General features: G+C 36.0%; 1 pseudogene; it reads left to right on the plus strand.

Moving 5' to 3' along the window:
* The first annotated feature begins 16778 nt into the window (after positions 1–16778).
* On the plus strand, positions 16779–23915 carry LOC120138146 (annotated as a pseudogene).
* Positions 23916–25988: the final 2073 nt, after the last annotated feature.

The following is a 25988-nucleotide window of genomic DNA, read 5'->3' on the forward strand; positions in this document are numbered from 1 at the left end:
TCACTGAAGAAAGGCAATAGGTGTGCATTTCTGTGTTTTAAACCCATTAACCCACATGCTACTTTTCCATAACCCCATCAGATTAACCATTTTCATTTGTTTTACTTTATGAGCCGCTCGATACCCCTTACCTTCATTCGTCCTTTTATTTTAAAACTTCACGATCGCTTCTCTCCACCCATCATCTGCTCATTCACCATTGACGTTTCTCTCATTCAAACCAAACAACTAACAATTCATTTCTGTTTCACCTTGTGGCAATCGGTTCTCAATTGAGACAGTCGCCCACTCACACTCTCGGGTTTCTGATTCATTTTATTCGTTGTCGACTAACGGGTCATACACGAATTTCGCAACGCGAAATAGAAAGAAAGGAGAGAGAGAATAAGGAGATAGAGAGAGGGAGATACCATGGAAGAGTTGAGGAGGGCAAGAAGAGCTGAGGAGGGCAAGAAGAGAGGAAATTCGCAACGCGAATTTTTAGGTTGACAGTGAGGGGGAGAGAGAGACATACTGGTGTTGCGAAAGGTGTGCATTTCTGTGTGTGAATTTCAATTCTGTGTTGTTAAATTAAAATTCTGAACGCGAATTTTAATAATGTGTTGTAAATTTTAAATTGGAGTTGTGAATTTGAAAATTGTATATTAATATTTTTGTTAATTAAAATTGTATATTATAAAATATTTTGGATCAATCAAGTTATTTTTTACGAAATTAATATTCTTGTTTCGAATTCGAAAATAAAATTCGCGTTGCGAAAATAAACGAGCTTTGCGAATTTGACTTCTGTATTACGAATTTCAAAAATGAGTTGCGAATCTGAAAAATTCACGTTACGAATTTAGAAACTGTGTTGCGAAATTAGAGTTCATGTTACGAATTTAAGATCGCGTTACGAATTTGTTGGTTATTTTCGTAAATTCAAAAAAATTAGTTAAAATTATATATTATAAGACATTTTCAATCAAAATTATTTTCTCTTAAAATAAAACCTTAAATAACGGCAGTCGACCTATATGGAAATTACCAAGCGAGGTAGAAGCATGAATGATGTGATAATGAACCATACAGTATACATATACGAACCGACAACTCAGCCGGTAAGAGGAGAGAGGGAAAAGTGAAAGCAAAGGCAATGACCAAAAAGAGGAAGAAGCAAGGTCCCACCACTTTATAGCCTAAACAAAGTACATAAATCTGAGCAATGCCGAGGATTTTATTGTGTGACAATATTCGCCGCACTTCTTCTTGGCAGTTTTACACATGGTTTTCAGAATCGGATCGATTAGCGAATCGATCATGCTATCGATTTATTGGTTTAACTGGTTGAATTGGTTTAATCGGTCGAAAGAATCCGACGACGTCATAATTATTTAAAAAATTAAATAAAAATACTAAAAATATTTAATAAAAAATAATTTTGTATATCACAAGTCATATTCAAAGCAAGTTATAATATATATAATTAAAAATTATAAAATCAAGTGAAACAAAATGATTTAAATTAACTACAATATAATATTTAAGGTAAAACATATTAAATAATAAATATAATTATATAATTATAAATAAAAAATAAATTTGGGGCTAAAAAATTCATAACAAAATGATATTGTTTAGTTTAATTTTTTTTAAAACAATCTCACATGGCTAAGAAACATAGAAAAACATCCCAAAAGTCTAAAGAATAAAAATATGAGAACAAAACAATCTCACATGGCTAAGAAACATAGAAGAGCATCTCAACTAACTTCTATAAATAATTGAGGTAATTTGGCATTCAAAATCATGGAGTCTTTTGGTGAGTATAGAGTGAACTATTCTTTCACTCGAATTTTAGGCTTCAATCGAGCTTCTAATTTTTTTTTAGTTCAAGCCTTTTCGAGTTCAAGTTTCAATATTATATTTCGAGTTCGAGTTGAACTTGATAATTTTTAGTTCGTGAGTTTGAGTCGAGTTGAGCTTACTTTTAAAGTTTGAGTCGAGCTCAGCAATACCCGAGTTCGACTTGGCTCGTTTAACAAACGACGTCGTTTGGTTTAATTTAAAAAAAAACAAAATTGGCGGTTTTTTTTCGATTTTCAGCTGGTCCGGTTCAAACGGTTCAGCGATTCGGCCGATTCACTAGTAGCGGTTCAACCGGTGTAGTTTGAACCGGACTAGGCAGCGTTCCCAGTTGAACCGACCGGTCCTGTCCGATTTTCAAAACACTGGTTTTACATTGCGTCACTTTAGTATAAGATTAAAATAAAGTATTATCGATTTTATTATTATTTAAATAATAAAATTGATGAAACATTATCTGTAATATTATTATTTTTGCTTAAAACATCATTTTTTAATATTTTCGATCTTTTTTAGCATATAGTAATGTTTTGGTCATTTTTAGCACCTAATAATGTTTCCGGTCATTTTTTTAAAAATTCGGTTAAAATGTCCAATAATAATAAAATCGGTCATTTTTAGTGCCTAATAATGTTTTCGGTCATTTTTTTACCGATTTTATTATTTAAACAATAACAAAATTAATAACATCATTTCTTAACCGTATATTAAAACTGTCGCACGTGATCATTCCCCCTTCTTCTCCCCTTGCCAGCTATATATAAAAGAGAAAATAATCTCAGTGACCAAAAATCCCATATAATATACGATTTTAACCAATTTTTTCGGATTTGCCAAAATGACCAACAAAATCGCAATGCGATCGCTAATTCGCAACGCGATCTCCATTATCGCAAATCAGTTTTCCAATTCACAACGCGATTATGACTATCGCAATGCGATTTTCCAATTTCGCGTTGCGATTTTCCCAATTCGCAATGCGAATAAGTAAATCGCAATGCGAATTTGGAAAATCGCAACGCGATACTGACTTTCGCAACTCGATACTTAATTTCGCAACTCAATACTGACTTTCGCAACGAGATAATACATAATCGCAATGCGATTTTCAAAGCGCCATTAGTATCGCAAAGCGTATTTTATTTTCAAATTCTAAACACGAATATTAATATATTGGAACACTGAACCGTCTACAGTATATCCCGTAATCACAACTCATAACCTAAAACCTAAAATCACAACCCAGTCTCATCTCCATCTCTCACTCTCTCACCCATCTCCGACGAAATCCGTCCCCATCTCCGGCGAAATCCGTCTATCTCCATCTCTCAGAGCCACCCTCACAATCAGAAATGGAAAATCAACCAAATCAACCACCGAGGGTTAGTTTTTTTAATTATTTTCTTTTTGAATTTTTTGCATTATTATTAGGTTTTTCATATTGAAATTGATGATAAGTTTACTGGTAATTTCAATAATAAATTAACCATTTCACTTAGTTTGCTTATTAAATCAACCGAGAATCGCAACGCGAAATGAAAATCGCAACGACAAATCGCAATGCGATTTTATTCTCTCGTTGCGATAGTCAAATTCGCGTTGCGATTGTCATTTTCGTGTTTCGATTTTCATTTTCAGAAACTATTCTTCTTCTGCAAATTGAAACTTGAATGAATTGCATTACTTCAACCAAAAAACAAAGACAAATAAGAAATTCACAGTGTTGCAAATTTAAGTTTGAAGAATAAAATACTACTCTTTATGTTTATTATTGTTTTTAGTATATCTTCACAGTATAGTTTTTGGTATATCTAATTTAGTATGTTTATTGTTTTTGTAGAACTTTTATTCGGCTCAATTGACCTTAAGAAATAAAGTCAGCCTGGCCAAAACAATTGCGTCGAAGCTTTCACCTGCACAAAGAAAAATGTTTGAGGATACTTGCTTCGGGCCATGGCTGAAAGTACAACATCCCAGTGGAGATGCGATGTTGACACACCTATTTCTTCAAACCATGACTAGGGATCTACCAGATACTATACAACGTCGTGATGAAGAGATATGGTTTGATTTTCCACCGGCGTATACGTGTTTTGGGCGGGAGGAGTTTTGCTTAATCACCGGTTTACGTTTCGGACACGATGATATAGGTCGGTACACTAGACACATTACTCGCCCATCATGGTTATCCCGGGTTTTTCCTGAGCTGGAGAGGTCGAATCTACACGTGGAAGACCTGACGATATTATTGAATAAGAAAGATGGTTTTACTTGGATGGATGACGTCGATGTTGTCCGAGTATGCCTTCTAATACTTTTTCATGCCGGCTTTTTAGGCAGAGAGGCCAGACAACCTATTCCGAATGATCTAATCAAATTGGTAGAAGACCTAAATGCGTGGAACCTGTTTCCATGGGGCTCGTATTTATGGAAAGCTACATAGAATAAGTTATCGTCTGCCTTGGATGATCGAAAAAGTTTGCATGGCGATGGTTCCAAATACACTTTGACAGGCTTTATTTGAGCCTTTAAGGTAAGAATTTTTATATAATGTTTCCAAAATTATAAGTAATTATTTAACAATTACTAATGTTTGTTATTATATTGTTTGTAGATTTGGATATTTGAGGTCTTTCCCGCCATGAAGACATATGCAATAAAAACTTCAAATGATATTCCCAGGGCTATTTCCTGGAAGAGGAAACGACCTTGCAATGGAAGATTTACTACGGTATACGACAATAAATAATGTAAGTTAACATAAATACTACCATATGTTTATAAACAAGTTATTACTAGTACACATTTAACTTTGTTTGAGCTTTTATATTGTTAGGAGGCCAACACTCCATTACAGAGGCTGACACCCACGGAAGCTGAGCTTGCCACTGATTGGTGGCAAGCTAGTAAGCATTTTTTTGATGGCACGGATGATGAGCAGCCTCCACTTCGGGATCCATCACCTCACCCAGAGCTATCACCTCACCCAGAGCCATCACCTGATCGACCCGACTATACACCTCCACAACGACAGCCATCACCTATTCTATCACATCATCGAGCCTCTTCTCCACCATCACCGCAAGATAGGCGACCGGAAAAGATGCCACGACGTTTATCTCCCTGTTCTCCACCTCCACGGGATGAGTTAGGAGAGTTACGTGATGAGGTCAATGCCTTGCGTGAGGAGGTCGGTACTTTACGCAAAGACGATGGTGCATGGCGTGTTGAGGTGTCTACTTTACGCGGTGAGGTAGCCGCTCTACGTGAGATGGTAGCATCGTTGCAGAATGAGGTTCATACTCTACGCAACGAGGTAAGTTTAAGATTTTTCATATTTAACTTGATGATAAATTTACTCGTAATTTCACTTAGATTAACCATTTCACTTAGATTGCTTAATAAATTCATTCGGTTGCTGCCAATACTACTAAACTGTTTTTGTTAGTATTTTTTTTGGTTTTGTTTTTGTCTTTTGGTTGAAGTAATGCAATCCATTCAAGTTTCAATTTGCAGAAGAAGAATAGTTTACTTTCGCAACACGAAAATGACTATCGTAACGCGGAAATGGCTATCGCAATGCGAAATGAAAATCGCAACGACAAAATCGGAATGCGAAATGAAAATCGCAACGCGAAATGAAAATCGCAATGCGATTTGTGTTTCGCGTTGCGATTTTCATTTCGCATTGCGATTTTGTCGTTGCGATTTTCATTTCGTATTGCGATAGCCATTTCCGCGTTGCGATAGTCATTTCCGCGTTGCGATAGTCATTTTCGCGTTGCGAAAGTAAGTTTCGTGTTGCGAAAGTAAACTATTCTTCTTCTTGAATGTTTATATATGTTGTCCTTTTAAATGTTTATATAAGTGCTTACTTCTGGAATGTTATCTGATGCATTTTTTGAACTATGATAGAATAATGACTTGGGTGAATACAATGCAAGTTTGAAACATATTTGTCTTTGTTTAATATCATGTCTGTTTATTTACTGATTTATGTATTAATTTTTTAGCGGCCCGATAAGGTGGATGCTTTACGTCGGGTTTTCCTTGCACGACGGAGTTCATGCATCAGACCGCGTGCACGTGCTATTACGTCTCCGTTCACCCCAATGGTGCGAAGACTCCGCAAGAAGAAGCCCGACTCACCTGTCATTCCTCAAGAGTCCCCTCCAATCGTTCAAGAGGCCCCTATCATCCCTCAAGAGTCCCCCCCACCGTTCAAGAGGCCACTGTCATCGTTGAAGAGGTCCCTCCCATCATTCCAGAGCCCGATTCACATGGGGTAATATATCAAATTATTGAGAAACCCCCACCGTTGCCAGACATGATGGATGAGAGTTGGCTCTCGTATGAGTTACCGGCTAGTACCCTTCCGATATCTGAAGTGGAGAGGAGACAACTACGGAAAACAATTCTGGATAATACCCTTTGGGCTAAGACCGCAGTTGATTTTTATCTACATGAGCGGAGCCAAGGGTGTTACACTGACATAAGCAAACTCAACGATGAGATGTATTTGTTGCTTAATCGTCTTGGTGGGTGTGTTATTAGGGGTTGAAGACAGTGGCTATTTCGATGGGGAGGTAAGTCTTATATTTGACTTATATATGATTTTGATTAATTTTTTAAAAAATTAATGTAATTCACTAATATATGTCTTTTTTTTAAAACACATATCGATGCGTGGGTGTCACGTCTTCTAATAATAAGGAACTTAGGAAAAATAAAAAAAATTCGCGATATACAATAATGCCGGCGGCTTTTCACGCAGTTCACTTGAAGAATCAACGAGATGAATCATTTTCGTTGGGCAATGGACAAGCTAAACTTTATCCTGCATGGTGGGAGGTCGATAAGGTTAGTGTTTATTTTTTAAATTTTTTAAAGGTGTTCATAATAAGTGCGCAAATAAATGAATTATTACTTATGATTGCAGGTGTTTATCCCTGTTTTGGAACGTCGTCATTGGCTTCTCGTCCAACTTCAGCTACCATCCCTGAAGATAATAGTATATGACAACATGATAAATTACATATCACTGTCTGATTTGAGAGATATTATCAAGGGATGGAGCTCTCATTTGGCTAAATTCTTGGATGGGATTAATTATTGGACTCAGTCTGGACACAAGAAGCCAAAGAAGTTCAATGTCACAGTTGTCAGAGACGAGACCGTGCCACAACAATCGTCAGGAGACAGAGGGGATTGTGGTCCTCTCGTATGCATGTGATTGGCGCGTTTGACGACGGGAAGCACAGAGTTTCTACCTCCCACCGATAGAGATAGAGCTGCAGTAGGCTTGTGGTTTCGGCATTATATGGCTAGAGCGATATATTCTAGACGCTGCCTACCTGCATCCGCGTTATGAAAGTATTCGTTGTTAATTGGTAAGTCAAATGCAAGTTTTGTTAACATATATACTCCTTTTGGTTTGAAAATGTTTGGTTAAGTACCTATAATTCAATAATTTGTTGTTTGTAGGTTTTAGATGTGTAGGAAGTCTTGTTTGAGCAAATGTTTGGTTTTTGCAGGTTAATCCTTAAGTGAGCTGCGTGAAATGGATGTACGGGTGCAAAAGTTGATTCATTGATTCAATAATTGATGAGGAAATAAGAATTATTATTATTTTTTGATTGTTTAATTGATTTGTAAAAAATGATTTGTAAATGTTGATTTGTTTAATTGGTGTGTACATAATTCTTATTTGTGCTTGTTTAATTGATTGAAATGTAATAGTTGATTTGTTGATTTTCAATTTGCATTATGTTGAAGGCAAAACAGACTATCGCAACACGAAACTGACTATCGCAACGAGAAAATCGCAATGCGAAATGAAAATCGCAATGCGAAATGAAAATCGCAACGAGAAAATCGCAATGCGATTTTCATTTCGCATTGCAATTTTTCATTTCACATTGCGATAGCCATTTTCGCGTTGCGATAACCATTTTCGCGTTGCGATTTCCCCGTTGCGATAGTCAAATGAATGTCTAATAAGTGATAACAACTGAACAGATCATAGCAATGTTCAAACTCAAGTTACTAATATATGCCTAACTGAAAATGTTAAAAGTGCACACATAAAATACACATAATACAACGTTTGCATTTAAAAATCACCTAAGTTAACAGTCCCAAAAGGTGAAGCCGGTTGTGATTAGGATTTTGAAGATGATTGCGATTTTCAGAATCTCGTTGCGATTTTGTATTATCTCGTTGCGATAGTCAGTATCCCATTGCGATTTTCCAAATTCGCATTGCGATTTACTTATTCGCATTGCGAATTAGGAAAATCGCAACGCGATACTTACTTTCGCAACGCTATAATACAGAATCGCAATGCGATTTTCAAAGTTCGCAATAGGTTTTAGTTTCGCAACACAAATTTTTTGTGTATATATCTACGCAGCAGCAACAACTCATAACCTAAATCCCTAAATCGCAACTCATTCCATCTCCATCTATCACTCTCTCCGGTGACATCCGTTCCTACATCCTTCCCCATCCGGCAACAGGTCTTAGTTTCGCAGCTCGTTTGTTTAGTAAATTAATTTACAACCATGAAATCATCTAATGTTGATCATGTTTGGATAGATTTGTGTTTTGGAGGGTCATGGAGAATGTTCATGGTGTTTTACAATATATGCCTTTACCCATGAATCTTCAACTAAAACTGTCATTAAAAAAGTTAACTTATGAAACTCTAATGTTACGTGTTTCAAAGAAATTGAATTTAGAGTCCCTAAGTGTATTTAGGCTATCTTATCAGAGAAATGGTAAAGTTTATTTGTTAACCGACAATGAAGATGTTGAACGATTCATTGCTTACATTAGTGTTTCAAGTGATGATGTTACATTGTATGTTGTTGAACCTAGAAGTAGTATTGTTGGGTCAGTAGCGGGTAGTAATCAACTAAGTTTTTCTCAAAACCCACAACCTTTCTCTAATCCAAATCCCAATCAACTTTCAGCACCAAATTCCGGTTTTCGTATTGACCAATTAGACGATGATGAGCCAACAGAAAAAATTGTGAGTACTAGTCAGTATTCGAAATTTGATCTTGGTCAATACCCGGACTTTGATATTGGTCAATACTTGGATTTTGATGATGTTTCAGAAGAAGAAACAGACCCTGCGTGTAATGATTTTGTTATTGGTCAATACTCGAATTTTGATGATGAAACAACCATTGTCGAGGAAGATGTTGTTGATGATAATGAGGAGGAAGTTACGACTGTGAATGAACATGTTGAACATTCATTCTGTAATTCATATAATCCTGAAGAAGAAAAAGAAGAAGAAAAAGTCCCCGAAGAAAAGAAAATGCCACGGGAGTATAACTGGAATATGCCAGAATTACTTCAGATACCGGAAGAAGAGTTGGTAAAGAAAGCAGTTGATTGTTACACAAAAGTTATTCGTATCAAGAAAGATGATTGTTTTGATACAAAGGAAGACTTGAAGATAGCTTTGTATACGAAATGTGTGGAAGATGGCTATCAACTAAAAGTTAACAAATCAAGCAAAGATCGTTTCGAAACAAGGTGTATGATTGACAAAAACTGTACGTGGCGTATGATTGCAAAGAGGATAAAAGATTGTGAAATGTTTCAAGTTAGGACTTTTATTGATATACATACATGTTCAAGAACCCAAGTTTTTCCTCACCATAGACAGGCAAACAAAAAGGTGTTGGGTGGTTTTCTGGCTGAGTTAATGTTTTTGAATGGCAGGGTATATCGGGGACATGAAATTATGACTGACATGAATGCTCGGTTCAAGATTAGTATATCATATTCTTAAGCTTGGAGAGCCAAATGTTATGCCTTGGAATTGTTGAGGGGGTCGCCAGAAGCATCGTTTGCCCAACTGTCGGCTTATTGTCACAATTTAAAGCTGAAAAATCCTGGGTCAGTAACTCATATCAAAACAGATAGAGATGGACGCTTTGAGTTGTTGTTTATCGCCATTGGTGCTGCGGTTAGTAAATCAATATAATTATGTTGACTCATTTTTGTTAGTTACATGCATTTCACATTTAAATGATTATATTTCTTGTGTATATTATTTTGTAGATTTGTTCGTTTATTACTTGCATGCGCCCAATTATTATAGTTGACGGAGCATATTTGAAAGGTCGATACCTTGGAGTAAACTTATTAGCAGTAGCCATGGATGCTAACAATGGGATATTGCCAATAGCTTACGGGGTTGGAAAATCTGAAACCTCTGATTCATGGACATGGTTATGGGGCATCTTAGGGATTACATAAGTCCTATTAGCAATCTGACAATCATATCCGATAGGGCAAACTCAATTGACAACGCTGTTAGAATGTGTTTCCCAGATGCTTTTCATGGACTTTGTGGTGTTCATTTGTATAGAAATCTAAAATCAAGGTCTGCTGGGTATAAAAAAGCACAAATGGACATACTGGAAGGCTGTAAAAACTTATTGGGAAATGGATTTCAATATGCATATAAACTGTTTAAGACGTGTTTTGTCTCAGTGTGCTCAAACACTAGAAGATGTCAGGTTTGAAAGATGGTCAAGAGTACATCAACTTGGAGAAAGATATGGTTTCATGACGTCTAATAGTGCAGAATCAATCAACGCTCTAAGTCGTCATTCCCGGAAATTACCCATTACTATGTTAATGGAGTTTTTTCGAGCCTCTATTCAACAGTGGTACTACAAGAAAAGAAACCATGCAGGTATTATTTCTTTGAATTCATAACTTATCATATATTTTACTAAGTATTATTTATTTAAATTTACAGGAACATTGGAACATCGTGTTACACCATGGACTGAAAAAAAGATAACGAAACGTGTTGTGAAGTCAACGTCATGGAGAGTTGAACCATGTTCAAACACTTTGTTTGAAGTACTGGATAATAACTTAAATGGGCTTGTCAAATCTAAATGCAAGGACGTGTAGTTGTATGAAATGGCAAATATCTGGTTATCTGTGTGGCCATGTTATAAAAGTTGCTCTTCATCTAAACCAAGATGATTCAAGCACATACGCTATGGATTGCTATACTACAGAAGTATATCGACAGACTTATGCCGAGATTGTCTACCCTATTCCACATCCTTCTGAGTGGGACATACCAGATGACTTACAAACAGTTTTGCCACCAACCATGGACAGAAGGCTACCTGGCCGACCAAAAAGTCACGATCGTATACCGTTAAGGGTGAAGAGAAGAAGAGATCGACATGTAGTCGGTACAAGGAAAGTGGTCATACAAGGTTGACATGTGGATCACCAGTGCCATCACAATCATCTTTTCCTCTACCAAAATATGGATCATCATCAAAATCCAAAGCTCATATGGTGTCAAGAAAAAGGAAATCAAAATCGCAATCATCTTTAAAATCCCAATCACAACTGGCTTCACCTTTTGGGACTGTTAACTTAGGTGATTTTTAAATGCAAACATTGTATTATGTAGATTTTATGTGTGAACTTTTAACATTTTCAGTTAGGCATGTATTAGTAACTTGAGTTTGAAAATTGCTATGATCTGTTCAGTTGTTATCACTTAATAGGCAATCATTTGACTATCGCAACACGGAAATGACATTCGCAATCATCTTAATGTCTATCGCAACGCGAAAATTACTATCGTAATGCGAAATGAAAATCGCAACGAGATAATCGCAATGCGAAATGAAAATCGCAACGAGAGAATCGCAATGTGAAATGAAAATCGCAACAAGGGAATCGCAAAGCGAAATGAAAATCGCAACCCGAATTTAGTTTCGTGTTGCGATTTTAGTTTCGCGTTGCGATTTTGTCGTTGCGATTTTCATTTCGCATTGCGATTCTCTCGTTGCGATTTTCATTTCGCATTGCGATTATATCGTTGCGATTTTCATTTCGCATTGCGATAGTAATTTTTGCCTTTAACATAATGCATATTGAAATCAACAAAATCAACCATTACATTTCAATCAATTAAACAAGCACAAATAAGAATTATGTTAACATCAATTAAACAAATCAACTTTTACAAATCACCTTTTACAAATCAATTAAACAATCAAAAAATAAGCAATAATTCTTATTTCCTCATCTACTATTGAATCAACTTTTGCAGCCATACATCATTTTCATGCAGCTCACTTCTGAGATTAACCTGCATAAACCAAACATTTTCTCAAACAAGACTTTCTACACATCTAAAACCTACAAACAACAAATTATTGAATTCTAGGTACTTAACCAAACATTTTCAAACCACTAGCCTATAAACATACCAATTGTTTATGGACATTTTTATAACGTGGATGCAGGTAGACAGCGTCTCGTATATATCGATCTAGCCATATAATGGCGAAACCACAAGCCTACTGCAGCTCTATTCTCTATCGGTGGGAGGTAGATACTTTATAATTCCTGTGATCAAACGGTCCAACGCCAAGCATACGAGAGGACCACAATCCCCTCTGGGTCCTTTCGTTTGTTGTGGTGTGGTCTCGTCTCTGCTAACTGTAATATTGAGCTTCTTTGGCTTCTTGTTTCCAGAACGAGTCCAATAATTTATCGCATCCAAGAGAATTTAGCCAAATGAGAGCTCCATCCCTTAATAATATCTCTTAAATCAGCCAATGATATGTAATTTATCATGCTGTCATATACTATTGCCTTAAGGGATGGGATTTGAAGCTCGACGAGAAGCCAATGTTTACGTTCCAAAACAGGGATAAACACCTGCAATCATAAGTAATAATTCATTCATTTGCGCACTTATTTATGAATACATTTAAACTCAATCTAAAATAAACACTAACCTTATTGACCTCCCACCATGCAGGATAAAGTTTAGCTTGTCCATTGCCCAACGCAAATGATTCATCTCGTTGATTCTTCAAGTGAACGGCGTTAAAAGACGTCGGCATAATTGTATATCGTGTATTTCTTTTATTTTCCTTAAGTTTCCTAATTATTAGAAGACGTGACACCCACGCATCGATATGTTGTTTTACAAAAAAAAGACATATATTAGTAACTTACATAAATTTAAAAAAAATAATCAAATTAAAATATAAGAAAAATATAAGACTTACCCCTCCATCGAAATAGCAATTGTCTTCGACCCCTAATAATACGCCCCACCAAGACTGATCAAGCAACAAATAGATATCATCGTTGAGCTTGCATATGTCAGTGAAACACCCCTGGCTCCGCTCATGTACATAAAAATCAACTGCGGTCTTAGCCCAAATGGTGTTATCCAGAATTGTGTCCGGTAGTTGTTTCCTCTCCACTTCAGATACCGGTATGGTACTGGCCGGTAACTCATACGAGAGCCAACTTGAATCCAACATGTCCGGCACGTCAGAGGGTTTCTCAAGAATCCTACATATGACGCCATGTGAATCGGGCTCTTGAATGGTGAGAGGGACCTCTTTAACGATGACAGTGGCCTCTTGAACGGTGGGAGGGGACTCTCGAGGAATGATAGGGGCCTCTTCAACGATAGGAGTGGACTCTTGAGGGATGACAAGCGATTCGAGCTTCTTCTTGCGGTGTCTTCGTACTATTGGGGTATACGGAGACTTAAAAGCATCCACCTTATCGGTCCGCTAAATAATTAAATACAAATATCAGTAAATAAACAGACATGATATTTAAACAGTGAAAACAAAGACAAATATATTTCAAACTTTCAACCAAAAGACAAAACAAAGACAAATACTAACTTCACAGTGTTAAAGAATACACAGTTTAGCTGAATTGGCAGCAACCGAATAAATTTACTTCAACCAAAAGAAAAAACAAAAAGACAAATACTAACTTCACAGTGTTAATAAACAGTTTAGCAGTATTGGCAGTAACCGAATAAATTTACTAAGCAATCTAAGTGAAATGGTTAATTTAAGAGAAATTACGAGTAAATTTATCATCAAGTTAAATATGGAAAATCTTAAACTTACCTCGTTGCGTAGAGTATGAACCTCATTATGCAACGATACTACCTCTCACGTAGAACGGCAACCTCACCACGTAAAGTAGACACCTCCACACGCCATGCACCATCGTTATCGCGTAGAGTACCGATCTCCTCACGCAAGGCATTGACCTCATCACGTAACTCCCTTGACTCATCCCGTGGAGGTGGAGGTGGAGAACAAGGAGATAGAAGTCATGGCATCTTTTCGGTCGCCTATCATGAGGTGATGGTGGAGAAGAGGCTCGATGATGTGACGGGATAGGTGATGGCTCTCGTTGTAGAGGTGTATAGTCGGGTCGATCAGGTGATGGCTCTGGGTGAGGTGATGGCTCTCGAAGTGGAGGAAGTGGAGGCTGCTCATCATTCGTGCCATCAAGAAAACGCTGACTAGCTTGCCACCAATCAGTGGCAAGCTCAGCCTCCGTGGGTGTCAGTCTCATTAATGGAATGTTGGCCTCCTAAAAATATAAAAACTCAAACAAAGTTAAACGTCTACTATTAATAATTGTTTATATATGATATTTGTGTTAACTTACATTATTTATTGTCGCATATGGTATTAAGTCTTCCCAATCCAATAGACGTTTCCTCTTCCAGGAAATAGCCCTAGGAATATCATTTGAGGTTTTTAATGCATATGTCCGCATGCTGGGGAAAGCCTCGAATATCCAAATCTACAAACAATATAATAACAAACATTAGTAATTGTTAAATAATTAATTATAATTTTGAAAACATTATATAGAAATTCTTACCTTAAAGGCCCAAACAAAGCCTGACAAAGTGTATTTCGACCCATAGCCCCGCAAACTTTTACGGTCATCAAAGGCAGACGACAACTTAGTCCAGGTAGCTTTCCATATATACGAACCCCACGGAAACAGATTCCATGCATTTAGGTCCTCTACCAATAATATTAGCTCCTGAGGAATAGGTTGTCTGGCCTCTCTGCCTAAAAAGCCGGCATACAAAAGTAGTAGAAGGCATACTCGGACAACATCGACGTCATTCATCCGAGTAAAACCATCTTTCTTATTAAACAATTTCTTCATGTCGTCGACGTGTAAGTTCGGCTTCTCTATTGACTCATCAGGAAAAACCCTGGATAACCATGATGGGCGGGTGATATGACGAGTGTACCGGCCTACATCATCGTGTCCGAATCGTAGACCAGTGATTAAGCAGAACTCCTTCCGCCCAAGACAAGTATATGCCGGTGGAAAATGAAACCATATCTCTTCCTCACCACGTTGTATACTGTCGGGTAGATCGCTAGTCATGGTCTGAAGCCACAAATGGGTCAAATTAGCATCTCCACCCGGATGCTATACTCTCAGCCATGGCCCGAAGCAGGTTTCCTCAAACAATTTTCTTTGTGCAGGTGAAAGCTTCGAAGCAATTGTAGTGGCTAGGCTAACTTTATTCCTTAATGTCAATGAAGCCAAAAAAAATTTCTACAAAAAAAATAAACATACCAAGTTAGATATACCAAAAACTACACTGTGAAGATATACAAAAACAATAAACATAAATAGTAGTTTATTCTTGAAACTAAAATTTGCAACACTGTTTTGTCTTTTGGTTGAAATGAAAATCGCAACGAGATAATGAAAATCGCAACGCGGAAATGACTATCGCAACGAGAGAATCGCAATGCGAAATGAAAATCGCAACGAGAGAATCGCAACGCGAAATGAAAATCGCAATGCGCAATGCGATTTTGGTTTCACGTTGCGATTCTCTCGTTGCGATAGTTATTTCGCGTTGCGATTTTCATTCTCGAAACTATTCTTCTTCTGCATTACTTCAACCAAAAGACAAAACAAAGACAAATACTAACTTCACAGGCTAAACAGTTTAGCAGTATTGGCAGCAATCGAATGAATTTAATAAGAAATCTAAGTGAAATGGTTAATCTATTATTGAAATTACTAGTAAACTTATCATCAATCTCAATATGAAAAACCTAAAATAATGCAAAAATTTCAAAAAAAAAAAAACTAACCCTCGGAGGTTGATTTTCCATTTCTGAATGATTGTGAGGGATTTCTGACTGTGAATGGTTGTGAGGGATTTCGCCGGCGATGGTGACGAAAATCTTTGGAGATGGGGACGGATTTCGCCGTAGAGAGTGAGAGATGGAGATGGACTTAGTGTTGTGATTTTAGGTTTGAGGTTATGAGTTGCGATTACTGTGGACGGTTCAGTTTCGATATATTAAGAAAAAATTCGTGTTTGGAATTTGAAAAAAAAATACGCGTTAATACGAATGGCGCTATGTAAATCGCATTGCGATAGTAAGATTCGCATTGCGATTTACGTATTCGCATTGCGATTTTCCTAATTCGCATTGGGATTTACTTAATCGCGTTGCGATTTACGTATTTGCATTGCGAATTATGAAAATTGCAACGCGAATACGTAAATCGCAATGCGAATTAGGAAAACTGCATTGCGATAGTCAGTATCGTATTGCGATTTTCCAAATTTGCATTGCGATTTACTTATTCGCATTGCGAATTGGAAAATCGCAACGCGAAATTGGAAAATCGCATTGCGATTGTCATAATCGCGTTGCGAATCTGGAAACTGATTTGCGATAATGGAGATCGCGTTGCGAATTAGCAATCGCATTGCGATTTTGTTGGTCATTTTGACAAATCCGAAAAAAGTTGGTTAAAATCGTATATTATATGGATTTTTGGTCACTGAGGTTATTTTCTCTATATAAAAAGCCCAGGATTCTATCTCTTCCCCATACCAAAACCAAAGCTTCAAGAGAAAGCCAAAAAAAAAATCCTTTTGCCCCCATCCCCCAAAACCTTTTTTGTTTTTGGGGATTCTGGAAATCTGAAACAACGGTTTTCACTTTCTGACTCAAAATCAAATCCCTATCTTCATCGTTCCATGAGATTTGATTTGATCTTTTTTGAAAGCTGATTATACTCCTGCTCAAGAAAACATGGGTGCTATCAGTCTTGAAGAGATCAACAGTGTTTTGAAAATCGGACTAGACCGGTCGGTTCAACCGAAAATTATTATCTAGTCCGATTCAAACTACACTGGTTGAACCGCTACTAGTGAACCGATCGGAATCGCTGAACCGTTCGAACCGTACCGGCTGAAAACTGGGAAAAACTGGAAAAAACCGTCAATTTTGTTTTTTTTAAATTAAACCAAACGACGTCGTTTGTTAAACGAGTCAAGTCGAACTCGAGTATTACTCAGCTCGACTCAAACTTTAAAAGTAAGCTCAACTCGACTCAAACTCACGAACTAAAAATTATCAAGTTCAATTCGAATTCGAAATATAATATTGAAACTTGAACTCGAAAAGGCTTGAACTCAAAAAAAATTTAGAAGCTCGATTGAAGCCTAAAATTCGAGCTTGATTGAAGTGAAAGAATAGTTCACTCTATACTCACCAAAAGGCTCCATGATTTTGAATGTCAAATTACCTCTATTATTTATATAAGTTAGTTGAGATGCTCTTCTATGTTTCTTAGCCATGTGAGATTGTTTTGTTCTTATATTTTTATTCTTTAGACTTTTGGGATGTTCTTCTATGTTTCTTAGCCATGTGAGATTGTTTAAAAAAAAAATTAAACCAAACAATATCATTTTGTTATGATTTTTTTAGCCCCAAATTTATTTTTTAATTATAGTTATATAGTTATATTTATTATTTAATATGTTTTACCTTAAATATTATGTTGTAGTTAATTTGAATCATTTTGTTTCACTTGATTTTATGGTTTTTAACTTATATATGTTATGACTTGCTTTGAATATGACTTGTGATATACAAAATTATTTTTTATTAAATATTTTTGGTATTTTTATTTATTTTTTTAAATAATTATGACATCGTCCGGTTCTTTCGACCGATTAGATCGGTTCGACCGTTGAACCAGTGAACCGATAGCATGACCGTTCACTAACCGATCCAGTTCTGAAAACCATGGAGATCAAGCCTTCATATTTTCATTTCTATTTCATCTTTGTTAAATATAAAATCGAAATAATTTATTATCCGTAAACGAGGCAGTGCTGGTAGTTTTAGCCCAGGGTTATTGTCTCTGTAGTTGAGTTACGTAGTGGGAGACTAATAAACTTTCCTCCTCATTTTACCCTGAAAACTTATTCCCGTAATAAAAGCTGGATTTTGGTAAGGAAAATACACAAATTTTTGTTAACAAGTGGAATTTCGCTTTATTATCTTAACATTTATCTGTATTATTTATGGTATGGTATAATATTGTATTAAATGCAGTAATTGATCATTTTATTTTTAAACTAAACTAATAAATCTTTTTATATAACATAAATCGAAAAATCATTAAAGTTTAGCTAAATTAATATTTAAGACTGAATATAACAATCTAATATATGACGAAAATTATATAATTATAAGTTACACTTAAAAAAAAGTCAAATAAACGATGTACACGTTTGGATAATATTACGGCATAATATGAAAATTAATATCCAATGTTTATTAAAACGATCATTCTACTCCTATTTTCTTTTATGGAACATTTTGAAATTTAATATTTTATATTATGATAAAAAAATATCCTTAACATTTAATAGAATAATCTTTTTGACCTTTTTTATTTTTAGAGTATTTTGACCTTCAACGTTTTATTTTAGGATAAAAAGACATCTATTTTAAAATGTTAATCGTGTGTAAACTAATAATTTCTATCTATAAAGTGATTTTTTGTCCCAAAAATGATACGTTAGGAGTTAAAATGTTAAAAAAAAGAGTATAGGCCAAAATAATTATTTAGTAAATGTTGGGAGTTAATTTAGCACTATACCTAATATTAATAGGATAAATTGAAAGTAAATGTTTAAATTATTATTTTTAATTTAATTGTTGAAAGTTTTCTTCTTAAATTATATTATTAAAGTTTTATTTCATTTATATTTTTAGGTTCTTTTGTTATGTTCCTTAAAAAATTATCCAATACAAATTGTATAATAAAGCTTTAGATATTTAAAATAAAAATATTTTTAATATTTATTTTTAAAATTTTATTCGCTTATTTTTTAAAAATAAATAGAAAAATAAACATAACTTGAATATTTGTTTCTTAAATAAATCATATTAATATAGAAATGAAATAGAGGAAACAATAGTGGCATATTATCTGTATTGCCAAACAGGCTGTCGAGTGAGTAATCTCCTACTACGGATCAAAACATGTGAAAGAGGGACATGCCAGAGGTGTCTTAAATGTCGGACAAACGTACTAAATAATTATTTGATTTGAATAATCATTACTCAAATACATTATGATACTACATTACAAGTTAAATTCAAGATCAAGCATCTATGGGAGAGTATATTAATTAAAAAGTTGATTATATGAAGTCTTTCATTGATTTATAATAAATATGTATAAAGTATATAAATAATCACTAAGATATGTTAAAGTAATTTTTTTACTATTAAATTTTAAGAAATTATAAAATAATTATTAAATTATCCTTATAAGTTAAAAGTAATAATAAAATTCAATATTAAAATTTTAAATATATATATATATATATAAATTCAATAAGTTCAAAAAATATTTTATAATAATATGAAAATTTTAATATAAAAATTTTAATAATTATTTTACTGTGATTATCCGAGTACTCAAGAGTTTTAGTTTTTTTTTTAAATTGAGTGTAGGAATTTTAGGTAGTTTTTCCGTAGCACTTCCTTCTTCTTCCCTCTCTCTATCTCTCTGCTTAAAATATAATTAAAAATGGATATTCCCGACTTTCATTCTTGCACTTAGAATGAAACATGAATTAGACGGACCAATCACGTGCGGAAAAGGTAGGAAGTGTCCCCACCCCACTCCAAGTGCTGACAGGGCACTTTTTGATTTTGTAACGGCGTTTGTCAACGCGTTCTTATTATTTGGGTAGCATCCCAAGGCCTCGAGTTATATGCACTGGGCTCACGAGTTCACTCGTTCCGCCTGCCCATCTATCCTTGGATTATTTCAAAATATCCAAATTCATTTTAAAGTTAATAATCTAAGATTCATTTTTTAACATGAACACAATAAATAGGATGGAAATGGACAATTTAATGGTGATATTTACAGGAGAAAATCGCAATAGAGGAAGTGTTTGAGCAGTTGAAATGTAGCCGAGAAGGGCTGAGTTCGGAGGAGGGAGCCAACAGGCTTCAGATTTTTGGACCCAACAAATTGGAAGAGGAGAAGGTAGATTTCCATTATATTGTGGCCTATCATATCAGTTCATTATTTAAATATGCTCCAAAAAATTGAATGCTGACAAGTGGTGATTTGTGATTCTAAATGAGCAAGAAAGAAAGTTTTTGAGGTTCATGTGGAATCCATTATCATGGGTGATGGAAGCTGCAACAATCATGACCATTGCTTTGGCTAATGGTGATAGGAAGCCCCCAGACTGGCAAGACTTTGTTGGTATTGTTTGTTTGTTGGTAATTAACTTTACCATCAGAGAAAACAATGTTGGCAATGTTGCTGCTGCTCTTATAGCTGGTCTTGCCCCCAAAACCAAGGTTTCTTAATATCCCTTTTCATCATGTCTTATTTTAGTATTTTTCATGGTTTGTTATCTCTTCTGAATATAATAATGAGATTGATTGTGAGTGTATGCATATAGGTGCATAGGAATGGCAAATGGAGTGAACAAGAAGCATCAATTCTTGTTCCTGGAGACATCATTAGCATTAAACTGGGAGATATTATCCCTGCTGATGCCCGTCTTCTTGAAGGTGATCCCTTGAAGATTGATCAATCTGCCCTTACAGGTAAATCACTTCCAGTGACCAAGAACCGAACCCCGGGGATGAAGTCTTCTCCGGTTCTACTTGAAAACAAGGTGAAATTGAGGCTATCGTTATTGCTACCAGTGTTCACACCTTCTTCGGTAAGGCTGCACATCTTGTGGACAACACCAACAATGTAGGACACTTCCAATTGGTGCTCACTGCTATTGGAAACTTTTGTATTTGTTCTATTGCCATCGGTATGTTAATCGAGATCATTGTCATGTACCCCATTCAACACCGCAAGTACAGGGATGGAATCGAAAATCTCTTGGTTCTCTTGATTGGTGGAATTCCCATTGCTATACCCATTGTTTTATCGATGACCATGGCAATCGGATCTCACAGGCTGTCTCAATAGGGTGCTATTACCAAGCGAATGACTACCATTGAAGAAATGGCCGGTATGGATGTCCTTTGTAGTGATAAGACGAGAACATTGACTCTTAACAAACTGAGTGTTGATAGAAACTTGATTGAGGTGTTTGCAAAGGATGTCGATAAGGAACATGTTTTCCTGCTCGTAGCAAGAGCCTCTAGAACTAAAAATCAAGATGCCATTGATGTTGTCATTGTTGGAATGCTTGTTGATCCAAAGGAGGTACCCCTTTTTTCCCTCTTATGTTTCTTGATTATGGGAAATGACCTTTGGATGAGTATTTACGTTCAACATGCTATTCAAACAGGCAAGAGATGGTATCAGAGAGGTGCACTTCTTGCCTTTCAATCCTGTGGATAAGAGAACTGCTTTGACTTACATTGATTCAAATGGTAACTGACACCGAGCAAGCAAAGGTGCTCCTGAACAGGTAATTTTGCTATCATAATTTACCGTATGTCATCTATGAAATTTTTATGACTTAATAATCTCATGTGTTTACAGATCTTAACCCTTTGCAATGCAAAAGAAGATGTTAAGAAGAAGGTTCATTCTATCATAGATAAGTTTGCAGGTCGTGGACTTCGGTCATTAGGTGTTGCAAGACAGGTTATTCAAGAAGATGTTTTAACTACTTTTCCTTTGTTTTATATTGAAAAGTTCCCTTACCCTTGTCCATTTCTTATACTTTCAGCAAGTGCCAGAAAAAAAAAAAGAAGGTGCCGGTACTCCTTGGTAATTCTTTGGTTTATTGCCTCTGTTTGATCCTCCAAGGCATGACAGTACAGAGACCATTCGTAGAGCTCTTAATCTCGGTGTCAATGTCAAGATGATTACGGGTAAATGAATCCTTTACAAGTTCATCTTTGCATGATTCCATCACTAGCACTTCATTTTTTAAAGCAATTACTCACGTACTTTTTGCATTATGTCAAGGTGATCAACTAGCCATTGCAAAGGAGACTGGCTGACGACTTGGAATGGGAATAAACATGTATCCATCTGCTTCTTTGCTTGGTCAAGACAAGTGCAAGCATAGCTGCCCTCCCCGTGGAAGAGTTGATTGAGAAGGCATATGGGTTTGCTGGCGTCTTTCTGGATCACAAATACAAAATTGTGAAGAAGTTACAAGAGAGGAAACACATTTGTGGAATGATTGGAGATGGTGTTAACGATGCTCCTGCCTTGAAGAAGGCTGATATTGGTATTGTTGTGGTCGATGCTACTGATGCGGCACGGAGGGCTTCAGACATTATTCTTACAGAACCTGGACTAAGCATTATTATCAATGCGGTGTTAACTAGCAAAACCATTTTCCAGAGGATGAAGAACTACACTGTAAGTTGCTCCAAACATATTCTAAATATTAAAGTAGTAGATTTTACATTGAATGACTTTGCTCTCTTTACTTCCATAGATCAATGCAGTCTCCATCACTATCCGTATTGTGGTAAGTGCATTATAAATGACCATTTATATAATCATTATTAATAACTTTAAGTTCCAGATATTGATTCATATTTTTGGTCTTTTTTAGTTTGGGTTTATGTTTATTGCTCTCATCTTGAAGTTCGATTTTTCACCATTCTTGGTTTTGATCATTGTCATTCTAAACGATGTGAGATTTCATGAAGTGAATGATCATACATTATTAAATTTTACTTATGGTCTATATGTTTAACTGGGTTGAAGCATATTATTAAGAGTTTAAAACTAATTGATTTGAATGTTAATCAGGAACCATCATGACAATCGCAAAGGACAGAGAAACCATCTCCCTTTCTTGATAGATGGAAACTGAAAGAAATTTTTCCACTAGAATTGTGCTTGGAGGCTACTTGGCATTGATGACTGTCGTTTTCTTCTGGGTTATGCATGATACCGACTTCTTCTCGGTATTCGGTCCCAAAAGTTTTTTAATCATATTAAGTGAAGGATTCAGAATCATTTTTCTAATTACATTTAATCTCTGATTTGTTTGTGTCTGTGAATGCAGGAAAAATTTGGTGTAAAGTCTCTAAGGGACAGAGAGGATCAAATAATGGGTGCTTTATATTTACAAGTGAGCATTGTGAGCCAAGCTCTAATTTTTGTGACTTGATCACGTAGCTGGTCTTATGTTGAGCGTCCCGGACTGCTATTGGTCACTGCCTTTGTTATTGCACAGTTGGTAAGAATGTACCTATTTTTATATACAATTCCGAGTGCGATAATTGAGTTTTACTAAAGCTAAAGATGTTAAATTGTGGTATTCCTTAGGTTGCTACTTTGATTGTTGTATGTGCAAACTGGGGATTTGTAAAGATTCAAGGAATATGATGGGGATGGGCTGGTGTCATATGGCTTTACAGTGCTATTTTCTACATCCCACTTGATCTAATGAAGTTTACCATTCGTTATATCTTAAGCGGAAAAGCTTGACTCAACTTGCTGGAAAACAAGGTATCACCTTATATAAATTCCAAGAGTGAATTTTCAGACCGGTTACTAAACTCGAATCCTGATAACAGACCGCATTCACCACCAAGAAAGATTATGGAAAGGAAGAAAGGGAAGCTCAATGGGCACTTCCTCAAAGGACACTACATGGGCTTTAACCATCCAGATGCTACTAACATTTTCCATGACAAGAACAACTATAGAGAGTTGTCTGAGATTGCAGAGCATGCCAAGAGGCGAGCCGAGGTTGCAAGGTACAGATTCACTCACTCGAAATTATATATATAAGATTGTTTAAAGATGAAAAGTAATTTTGGGGGTTATTATTATGACAGGCTTCGTGAGCTTCACACTCTGAAAGGGCATGTGAAGTCAGTGGTGAAGCTGAAGGGGTTGTACATTGATACAATCCAGCAGCATTACATAGTTTAAGAAGTTGGAGTTGAATAAGGATGAAGCAATCTAATGAAGGTTTCAAATTTCCATAATGTTGGTAAAATAGACTGCAAAATCACACCGTTAGCAATGACAGGAAATATAAACAATAATTGAAAAGGAACAGATTTGTAAACCATGTCGTGGTATAACCACTGCCTTAGAAATGAATTCGCCCCGATGAGTGTAATCGCTGCAGTAGACGGACCGTCCCCTGAGGTTAACACAGTCGCTCTGAATTTCGTACACCCGAAACCGGAGTGGACTGTTGATGGTATTGCTCTTCTTATCAGAAAGCACACAGAGAGAATATCTAGAAAACACTTGGAGAGTGAATTCTGAAATGTTGAGAGTTGAGAAGCTGAATTCAGCTCTCTATTTATAGGCTAGAAATAGGGTTAAAATCATCCATATAAAAAATCAGGATTAAAATCATTCTTTGTAACAGCTGAAACGTCTAGATGAACATGACTCAGAAATAGTCCAGGTTCATTACACCATTATTCAGCTGTTATAACTCCAGAAATTAAATCATATAACTCATGTAACTCCTTATATTAACAGCTTGTCTTCTCTGTACAAAGCTGGAAATCAGTCCAGATACATCTTAACGTTTTTGATTTAATTTAGGAAAAAGCTGTTTAATTTCTGATAACTCATAAACCAGCTGTTATCATTTGAATTTAACCAGTCCTCAGCAGCCTATAAATATCAGTTGAAATCTTTCACATTTTCCATTTGTTTCTTTTAAAGAGAAATTCCTCAAGAATTTTCTCTAAAAAGATAGTATCCGCGATGACGTGTCGAAGATATGTATTACCACGACCACGACCACGACCACGAGCCGAGCTGTACAGTGTCGAGCCGAGATGGACGGTGGCGACGGCGGTGCGTGAGAGTCCCCCTTGTTCTCTTTCACTCAACAAGGAAGTGGGAAATCCAAACCATAAATACACATTCCCAATAGTGTTTCCAATACTATGTGGGATTGAGCATTACCAACATTCCCCCACTAATACGAAAGAATTCTTTTGAAACTCGAAAACAAACTTTCCAGAAGAGCAATAGCGAGATTAGTTGTTTAAGCACTAGTGAACATATCTGGAACTAGTACATAGTGATGACGAGCAATCATTCTCTTAGATAAGTGAAACTAGTCTGAAACTTTCTAAGATGGGGGTAAACTCATAACACACAACTAACCCCTTCATCCACCTGAGTCCTCGATGTGTAAGATATATATATACAAAAGTATATATTTGGCCATCTTACCTCAGGATTCTAGTAAGCGTGCTAGAAAAATGGCCCAACATTTTTCATAAAAGGCGACTAACCCTTCTCACTTACATAGGTTATTTCATCAAGTTTATCTCGACATAAACCACCCTTAAAAGGGATATGAAATAATTAAGAGCTTTTATAATAGCTCAACCTCACTAAGGGTATGATGACTTTCTTCAAGTTCATTATTAATGAACCACCCAAACTCTGGCTAAGAAATCATTAAGAATAAATATTCAACCATATTTATCGGTAAATTCAATAAGTCCTTATTACTAGAACCATCTAAATACTTGGATTTGAATTTATTAAGAGTTTAACAAACTCAACCTTTCTGTCGATAAGTTCATTATTTCCTTCTCACTTAGGATACCCACTCACTCTGGGTTATGAACTTATTAAGAATAGATATTTAGCTAAAATCGGTAAATTCATCAAGTCTTTCTCACTAAGACCACCCAAATCCTGGGCTATGAATTTATTAAGAGCACTTAAGCTTAACTTGGGCATGCACATTATTCATCATAGAGATATGAAGTAGGAATGTGCACTATGAGTCTTTCCATGGTTTCGTTTGACCACATGGAACTTAGATAACTAAGTTGGTATCCACCATGAATTCCTCAACCAATGGGCTTGAGTCCCATCCCCCTCGACGAATCTAGGATCGGCTTTCGACTTAACCCTTTGGTAAGTGGATCTGCTAGGTTCCTTTCTGACTTCACATACTCTAAAGAGAGCACTCCATTCTTTATTAAGTGTCTAACTGATTCATGTCTTATACAAATGTGTTTTGTCTTACCATTGTAAGATTG

This window comes from Hibiscus syriacus, unplaced genomic scaffold (genome assembly GCF_006381635.1).
Source record: "Hibiscus syriacus cultivar Baekdansim isolate YM2019G1 unplaced genomic scaffold, ASM638163v2 tig00002193_pilon, whole genome shotgun sequence".
Taxonomy (NCBI): Eukaryota; Viridiplantae; Streptophyta; class Magnoliopsida; order Malvales; family Malvaceae; genus Hibiscus; species Hibiscus syriacus.